Source organism: Chenopodium album, chromosome 10 (assembly GCF_948465745.1).
Source record: "Chenopodium album chromosome 10, dcCheAlbu1.1, whole genome shotgun sequence".
Classification (NCBI taxonomy): Eukaryota; Viridiplantae; Streptophyta; class Magnoliopsida; order Caryophyllales; family Amaranthaceae; genus Chenopodium; species Chenopodium album.
The window spans coordinates 34614690-34624410 of record NC_137843.1 but is presented as its reverse complement, the minus strand read 5'-3'; the positions used below and the strand labels follow the sequence as shown (position 1 = coordinate 34624410).

The following is a 9721-nucleotide window of genomic DNA, read 5'->3' as shown; positions in this document are numbered from 1 at the left end:
TATTAAAATATTAAGTGAGTTCAGGCCGTCTGCACATTGTGCAGGCGGTTCCTTTTAACGTATTAAAATATTAAGTGAGTTCAAGCCGTCTGCACATTGTGTAGGCGGTTCCCTCAGAATAAAACAAATAAACTTAATTGGAAAAAAGGCAGATTTCTCACTAATAAGTAAATTCAAAAGTTTACAGAATTTCAAAAGTAATACTTTTTTAAGTTATCTACATTCCAGGTTCTGGTTAGCTGCTTGTCGTCTGGTGTTTCCAAACGGTAGGTGCCGCCTCTTACATCTTCATAGATTCGGTAGGGGCCTTCCTAATTAGGGGTTAGCTTTCCTTGTTCATTTACACTACCAACTGTCTCCATTTTCCGTAACACAAAGTCCCCAACCTTTAGGGCCCGCTTGTGCACTTTCTTGTTGTAAGCTCTAGTCATTCTCAGACGATAGATCTTATAACGCAAGGCGGCATTGCCTCTACGTTCTGGAAGTGAGTCCAATGCTAGCCGCATGGCCTCCCAATTTGCCTCTTCGTCATATAGCATGATTCGAAGAGTCGGCTCATAGTGCGCGATGGGCAAGATGGCCACTACGCCATACATCGTGAGAAATGGGGTCTCTCCAGTTGCCCCTTTACTGTTGTTCTGATGGCCCATAGGACGTGTGGTAGTTCATCCGCCCATAGGCCGCAAACTCTTTCAATCTTCTTTTTTATGCCGTCTGAGATTAACTTGTTGAAGGCTTCAACCTGGCCGTTTGCTTGGGGTCGGCCGACTGATGCAAAACAATGTGAGATCCCTTGATCTCCCAACCAAGTCTTGAGATGAGGCGTCTCAAACTAAGGACCATTGTCAAAAACCATAGACATAGGCACCCTAAACCGGGTGATGATGTTCTTCTAAATGAAGGAGATGACGTCCTTTGTCTTGATGTTTTTGACCACCTCTAACTCCACCCATTTGGTTAAGTAATACACGGCAACAAAGATATACCGTCGTCCGCCTAATGCAGGAGTATATGGCCCCAGGATGTCCATGCCCCATTTGGCGAATGGTATTGGGCTATGTATAGCCGTTAGGTCCGTGGCTGGACGGTGTATAAGTTTGCCGAATTTTTGGTATTTATCACATCTTTTCACCAATTTCATGGTGTCCTTCTCAAGGGGTAGGCCAGAAGTAGCCCTGCCGTCTGGTCCTTTCTGCTAGAGACCTGCCGCCTATATGTGAGGCGCAAAAGCCCGCATGCAAATCTTCTAGATTTTCCTGCCCCTTTTCGGGGGTGATTCATTTCAAGAGGGGTTGTAGGAACCCTTTCTGAAAAAGCTCTCCTCTGCGAATTTTAATGTTAGTCGTATGCTTTTTCAGTGCGGCTGCTTCTGGAGCTGAATCCGGCAACGTGCCGTTTAGCAGATATGCCCGGATGTTATCCATCCAGGTAGATGTTCGGTCAAGTACTCCAATGGGATCCTCTTCAATGCTTCGTTTTTCCATTACTTCCTAGAAGACTGACCAAGGTGTATCACATGAGGCGGATGATGCCAGCTTAGACAGAGCATCCGCCTGATTGTTTTCAGACTGAGGCACTTGACTTAGATTGAATTCTTCAAGTGTCCCGGCATCAGCTTTGACCGCCTGTAAATACTTGATCATAGCCGAATGGGTGGCCTCACAGTCACCATGGTATTGGCTAACGACCAACTGAGAGTTAGAGCATGCGTTAATTTCAGTTGCCCCTGCCGCCTTGCACATGCGGATGCCGGCTAACAGGGCTTCGTATTCTGCCTCATTATTTGAGGTCTGGAACTTGAACCGTAGTACATGCTCGTACTGATCTCCCTCAGGACACTAATATATAACCCCTGCACTACAGCCGTTCATGGTGGAGCTCCTATCCACATACACTTTCCAAACCTGATCGGTGTTATCCAGCGCAGCCGGCCTTGTCATTTCGACAATAAAGTCGGCGAATGCCTGCCCCTTTATTGCCTTCCTTGGTTCGTAAGTGATTTCCAGACTTTGCAATTCAATAGCCCATTTGAGCATTCAGCCCGATGATTCCAGGTTTGTCATTAGCCGCTTGATCGGTTGATCATTGTAGATCACTACCGAATGTGCCAAGAAATAGGGTTTCAACTTCTTGATGGCCATATAAAGGGCAAGGCCAAAATTTTCAACCATGGGATACCGAAGCTCTGCGTTTCTGAGAAAATGGCTAATGAGATAGACCGGGAGCTGGGTGATTAGCCACTTTGCATTTGGTGAGCACAAGGTCATCATGCGGCCGGCAGACCTTGCCCCGGTCCTTCTCAGTGATGACAACTTCTGGGAAGGCGCTGGTAGTAAACGTCTGCCCTTCATCAACAGAATTGACCATCTTCCTCAGATGGTCCTTGGTGCCCTGCATGGTTGGGCCACCTCCAGCGAATCCTCCTGCTATAATGTAGACTGGCTCCTCATCGGTGTCCGAACTACCAGCAGGCTGGGGAGTCTTTTTGGAGGACTGCCCCAGATTCATCTTAGAAGTCACTTTGGACTTCACATAGGACTTCAGCAGCACCCCTTTATCGGTCAGACGGTCAAGCGTTCGCTTGAGGCTGTAACAGTCGTTAGTGTTATGGGCGACATCCTCATGGTAGTGGCAGTGTTTGTTTTTGTTCCGATTTTAAGCGGAACCTTTCATTGGATCCGGCTTCTCTAAAGTCAGCCGGTCCTTTATCTCCATGAGGATGGAGTAGCTATCCTTGTTAAACTCGTACTTTGGAACGTATGGTTTAAATTCTTTCTTCTTTTTCTAGGATAGCTGTTCAGAGTCATCAACCGCCCAGACCTCTTTTTTCCTTTTGCTCTCTTCAGCCTTCTGAGCCGGCTGAGCAGGCGACTCTCCTTCTGCTTAACAGACTTTTAGAGTCCGACTGCTTATTAGAGGAGCAGAGTTCGGTCGCCTGTATGTAGGCTTCCGCCTCCATCAGGGCTCCTTGGAGGGTAAATATTTTCTTGCGGACGAGGTCGAACTTGAAGGTCGACCCATCCTTCAGACCCTTGAAGAAGTTTGTATAGGCTACCTCGTCAAACAGCCCTTGAATCTGGATTCTCACCAGATTGAACCGCCTGACGTAGGAGCGAATCCTTCTCTATCTCCCTGCTGCACATTGCTCGGATCGAGGCTTTTTTTCTTTGAAGGGATATTCATAGAGAAGTTCGAAGAAAACAAGAACGCGAGCGTCTTGAAGCTATTTATACATCCAGCTGGCAGGTTGCCGAACCACTATTGGGCTATGCCCTTCAGGTTGCTGGGAAGCAGCGACACCAGACGGCCTCATCCAACCCCTGCAAATATATGAGTTGGGTGTATGCCAGAAGGTGATCTTCTAGGTTGGAGGTACCATCATAGGTTCCCACCAACACATTCTTAACCTTGGCCGGCTGTTTGGCCTCGGCTATTTCCCTAGAGAACGCAGAGGGTTGTTCTCCAAGGTTTTGTAGCCAAAGCTGCCAGTCCATAGGTTGAAAACTGTATGCCGCCTGTCCTCCGAAGAAGGCAGGTTGTATGTAGGGTAGAGCAGGCGACCTGTACAATGGCTGGGCCACATACCGTACCGAATTAATTACATGGGGACCCGTGTGGACGGAAGGACCGCCTAACAGAGTTCCATGTACAAATTGTGAATTCCTTAGTGAGGTATTCTTGAAGCTATCTAGGTAAGTCGATGTGGAAGCCGACTTAGACAGCTGTTGATTCTTCTTTTGCTCAATGTAAAGTCGAGCATCAGAAAAGGTCTTTTTGTTGTCGTCCGGCTGCACATGCCGGATGGCCTTTCTCTTTACCGTTTCTAGGAAACGGATTTTAGAAAGATCAATCAGGGGCCGAGCCTTCTCCTTCGTAGCAGGGTGAGGAGTAGGCTGACGGTCCTTGACTGACTTTGCTTTCTCAGCTTGAGCTGGTTTTTTGGCCAACTGCTCCTTTTTAGAAGCAGCCTTCCTTTTGGTGATTAAGTCCTTGATTTCACCCTTGAAACTTGTCATGAATTTCATGGGCTCGTCTCAGGTGATTTGGGCTGATCCTGCCGCCTGCGTCTGATCAAACGGCTGCTTAGGGGGCTTGCTTGTACCCGCCTGGTCATTGTTCCGCTCTCATTTGTCTTTGGGACGGATGCATTTAGAGATGAGTGACCATCAGGGGCTATAGAGGTTTTGACTTCACATTCGTCGTCAGAGTCATGGTCCGTATGGACCTTTCCATCAACCAGAGGTTGGTTGGTCTCTGGAGGCGGTAAAGGTTCTTGTGAAACCATCTTTGAGGTACTTTCCCCACAGACGGCGCCAAATGTTTCGGGTGTTTTTGTGTCCCTTGGGAGAGTTACAACTCGAAGACTGGATCCAACAAAGCCGCCTGTACCTGCAAAACAATGGAGCTCCGGATGTTCGGAGGTCCGCCTCCGAAGGTTTAGTTAGTACGGGTTTGGAGTAAAAACGTGCTGAAAGTAAATATCTTCTTGGATTCCGAGATCAGGTGTTCTCTATTTTCGAGAGTAATAAGTGATGTAATGATTAGGACGTGCCCCAATAAATGGGGGAATCTCCCTATTTATAGGGTTCTAGAAAGGTGTGCCCTATCTTAGGGTTTGATGACCTAGGATTTGGGGCTGCGCCGTTTTTCGGTAGCCTCGGGATTTGGGCCTTGAAGGCCGCCAATTCCAGAAGCCATATCTGCTTGACATGTGTAGGCCCTTGAGAGGTCCATTTAGAGGCTCTCTCAGGTGACACGTAGCGAGCTCTCACGGTGCCATGTGGCGGGATAAAAATACTCAAATCATGTTCAATTTTAAAGTACTACGTGTTCATTGTTTTTATTTACAGAAATTAAACACAAGTTTGTTGCAATTATTTTAACTCTTAAAATTTGAATATCCACCTAAAATTTAATCTTAATTCATCATAATAGCAATACTTATCGGTCTTTAACATGATAAATTAGGAATTATAAGTGCAAAATTGATAGATTTCATTAATTTTATAACATTCACATGTATATATATTTGTATATGTATAGAATCAAGATCATGTGAGAACCAATGTCTATAATAGGAACTAGGAATTCATTGTGACCGTTAGTCGCTTTCAATCAGACGGCTCACGTTTCACCTGCCTTTTTCAATTTCATTAAGGGTATTTTCGTAATTTGTTCAGTTGAATGACCTCCCTTTTGATTCATGCGCCGCTTCATTAGCTTTCTCTCTCTTCTTTAGATTTTCTCTCTCTTCCTCCTAGTTCTCTGAAGAGGTGATTTTTTTTCTTCGCTCTTCAAATTGTTCTCTTTTGCTGTTCAATTTCTCGCGATAATATGTAAATTTCGGTTTAATTATGAATTTTCTCGATTTTGAAACATGTTTTTGCGATTTTGATTGCTTAAATTAGGGTTTTTGCGAAAATCTGGTTATGCGGTTTTCGATTGGGAAAATTAGGGTTTCTCGCGATTGAATTATTTGTTCGAATTTTGTGATTTCCATTGATATATTAGGGATTTAATATGTTTATGTATTTCAATTGATTTATACGAAGTATTAGATTATGTAATTTACTTTTTTGAGCTTAGATGTTAGCACAGGGTTGTTACTATTGTGATTGTTAGCTGCCTAAAACTCTTTACGATACTTATATTTTGATCAATTTGCGGCCAACCACGATGTATTTGTTAAACTCTAATACTACTAAAACTGCACGGACTTGATTGGCAAATCTATTGTTGAATTTTTCAAAGCATCCACATGTTTATGCTTTAATTAAAGCAATTGATATCATTACTTTTGAGTTGATATGACTTACTTTTGAGAGACTTTTATATACTAGCTCCTGGTATAATTTGATGTAGTTTAATTTTGAGTATTTATTTATTTTACTTTTTGAGTCTTTTTTATGCAACACATGAAGTTTAAAAAATCACAATTGAATTTTTGTTGTATTTGACTTAATTGATTATGTGTTCTTTTTATTCTGTTTCATTTTCAGCTACCTAGCTTATGCCTCATGGTATCGAAGTGGTGTTGGATTCTATGTTATATGTCATTCTTTTCAAATTAGATTTTTCGCTAACTTGTGATAGCTTGGAGAATTGCCTAGATGTTAGTGAAATTCTATTTACTTTCGAGTTATCTTATTTACTTTTGAGTTAGTCTTATTTACTTTTAAGTTAATTGTAATTATATTGCTGTGGGCAGCAGCTGCAGCACTTGTACCTGTAATGCAGAAAGGGAATGAAACTGCGGGAAGTCTTCACATTGCTCTGAATGCTTTAAATGTTATCTTGTTCATATGGCAGATCCCCACTGGAATTGATATAGTCTTCAAAGTTTTTCAATTCACTAACTGGCATTGAATCGCATCAATTCAGGTCTGGCATTCCTTGCACATTCCCTGTGCTAAATTGTTTACTCTTATAAACAACTAAGTTGTTTTTCCTCCCTGTTCCCATTTCCTTGTCCCTGTACTGTGAATAGCTTTATACTTGCAAGGTGCAAATATGTATTGTCTAGTGGTAAAAATCGTAATGAAACATGTGATTCTTGTATCTATGGAGCTGTAGTGTTACATTCGTTTGAATAATTTATCCAAATATGGCCTTGGACACGCAACAAAATACTTGAAAAAGAAAATGACTATTATAATGGGGCAATGGAATCAGAGGGATGATGATAGACAAGATTTTATTTTTTATTTTTTTTATTTTTTATTTTTTATTTATTATATATATATATATATATATATATATATATATATATATATATATATATATATATATATATATATATATATATATATATATATATATATATATATATATATATATATATATATATATATATATATATATATATATATTATATATATATGTTTGTTTGTTTGTTGAATGAGCCTCAATAACCTTCTCCTGTGAGCTATTTATTCTATATTGGCATTGGTGGTGTTGTTATCAATGGTGATGTTATATAATTTATTTCATACATTATGTGCTACTATTCTTACTACTGTCTATAATAGGGTGTTCGAATGAGGTACGTTGGAATATAATGCTTGGATGAGAGACTTATGAAAATATTACTTTAGAAAGAAAGGATTGGAGGGTGAATAGGGATCCATGTTATGTTATTTGAAAATAGAATGGGGAAGCGAAGGGGAGGGAAGTAGAACGATCATATTTTTTCCCCTTAAATCAAGTACTACAAATGTTAAAAGATTTGGAAATGTAGTGCTAACTACTCCCCCTCTTTTCTTTTCTTTTTTTTTTTGGTAGAATTCTACTCCCCCTTTTTTTTGGTTGAAAAAATGAAAAGTTTTTTAAAAAAAATGCATACTTTTCATCAGAATTTAGATTAAGACACTAGCTAAATACCATTGACAACAATTCAGTGGAATTCTAGCATAAGCAGAGTATGGAAGCATAATATAGTACGACCTTATGGAACTTGTAAACAAAATATTTCCTGAACTTTTCATTTATTCGGGTTTTTGCATCCAGCTGTAAACCAAATTCTCTATTGTAATCTCTTGCTTTTTCTACCACAGTACTTTATGTATGACATCAGTCATCTTCAACTTTATTCTTTTCTGTTTCGCTGCTATTAATCCTTTCCCCCCTTCCATTTGGAATCACATTTTGTTCCCTGTATGAGTTACCTTGCTTCATCGTGTTTTGAGCACATTGTAGAAATTGTCATACAAGATTGTCTTTACATAGGGTACCAGAATTACATGAGGACCGCCTTTACGTTTTACAGTTTTCATTGAGCCCTACAATCGTTACTGCACACTTCAGGAATAAATAATGTATCTGACTTTAGTAACCTTGATGGAGTAAAGTCAAGAAGTGTAGTGCAAGGAGATAGCATAACATCTGTAAAGTGAACTTGATTTTGACAGCAGAGGCAGCAGAGCTTCTTATAACCGAGCTTTTAGATTCTTCAAGAAGTTGTATGTTTTTGCTAAGCTTATTATCGAGGTTTTAAAGATGCCCTGCATGATCACATGTCAAATGGTTTATATTGCAGTCCAATATGTGGACAGTTGATGAGCTCTTCCGTTAATTTTCGGGAAGGGCCGCATCCCCAATAATGCAGTACAATCTGTGGACAGTTGTTGAATATATTCCCGCTGAGGTTAAGAGACTGTAGATTGTGGAGAATAATATTTTTAGCTTATTTTAGTTTCTTTCCTATGTTTCATGTTAAGCTTGACTTAAGAACCTTGTAATATAATAAAGGAAAAAGGAAGACACTTGCAAATGACTCAATTTGATCCCAATCGTGGCTATCTTATTTACTTTTGAGTTAGTCTTATTTACTTTTAAGTTAATTGTAGTTACTTTTGAGTTGATGGCAGTGAATGAGTTTGGTATATACTTGTGTGCATGGAGTTGATGGTAGTAGCTATGTGGGGAGTTAATGTGGGGTAAATGGAGCTAGTTTTTGTTGGCATTATAACTAGAAATATTTCAAATCCAAGCAATGGGCTGATAATCACATAAATTTTCCTAAAAGGTGTGCTATTTTGCCAAAGTTTTGTCCTTTGTCAGCTTTCTAGTATTTCATTATAATGTATTTTGGTTATTTGATGTTCTCTTTGCTGTCTGACTTCCAACAGGAGCTCATATTGGACCAGAGCCTACTACAGATCGTTTTGTTGTTGTCATGGTATTCTCCAGCCTGCATTATATTTTTTTGTTGTGTGATCCTGCTGATCAAAAGCAAAGTCTGTTTCATTCTTCTCCCTTTTGGTTTTTTTAAGTCTTGTCATATGTTCAGTCTGGACCTTAATGCATATTGTGCATTCCACTACAGTATTGCTGCATTATGTAATGATATTTTAGTCAGTTTTATCTCTAATAATTTTGATACTTTGTGTATATTCAGGTTGAGTGTCCTAAGTATCCAGGCTTTTGTATAGCACGACAAAGGAAGGAGTGTGAGGGCTGCTGCAGCTGCCGGCCCTGCCAAGGCTGCTTCCGTGGCTGTCGGCCCTGCCTAGGCTGCTGCTGCCCCTGCCTTGGCTTGCTGCTGCCTTGCCATGGCTTGCTGTTGCTTGCCATTTCTGCTCTGCTGCCTGTTGTTGCTATGCTACTTCTGCTCTGCTGCTGTACATGTTACTCGAGAGTTCTTAGAGTAGAGCAAAACGGGAAGCTGCTGTGAGCAAGAGTGCAGCCTGTGCACCTAAGAAGCCTGTGATGAGGAGCAACGGAAGCATGAGCAGAAGCAATATTATTTATTTACTTTAATGATGTTTTAATTTACTTTTTAGTCTTTTTTACTTACTTTTGAGGTATATTGATTTACTTTTACTTCCAATGTATAATATATACTAGCCTACTAACTCAATAGGCAGAGCATTGTGCAAGTGCACAAAAGATGCGGGTTCGAATCCCACGTAGGTTTATGTGAGAAATCTGAAGATTAGAATTCGTAATGATTTATTAGATTTCTTCTTTTTTTCGTTTACTTTTTATATAGTTTTATTTACTTTTAATTTGAAAACCTCTACATCATATTGAACCAATATATTTGTTTCTTATAATTTGACTCATCTTGTAAGGATATGAAAGTCAATAACTCGCAGTTTTTGTGCTATAATAAAGTTTTCATAGTCATTTTGCATTTCAAGATAATTTATTATTCATATACTTTAGAGTTAATTTGATTTATTTCAATGATACCCTGATTTACTTTTTAGCATTATTTATT

At 40.1% G+C, this 9721-nt stretch overlaps 1 long non-coding RNA gene across 4 annotated transcripts; it reads left to right on the top strand.

Moving 5' to 3' along the window:
* Window positions 1-5194: 5194 nt before the first annotated feature.
* Window positions 5195-9478, top strand: LOC145563895 (uncharacterized). Of its 4 annotated transcripts, none has more exons than XR_014094664.1 (5): window positions 5207-5273; window positions 6000-6112; window positions 6212-6381; window positions 8628-8677; window positions 8897-9478. It is a non-coding gene; the product is annotated as an uncharacterized LOC145563895 (long non-coding RNA). The 4 variants fall into 4 exon arrangements; XR_014094662.1 differs by having other exon boundaries at window positions 6209-6381; XR_014094663.1 differs by lacking the exon at window positions 6000-6112 and having other exon boundaries at window positions 5195-5273.
* Window positions 9479-9721: the final 243 nt, after the last annotated feature.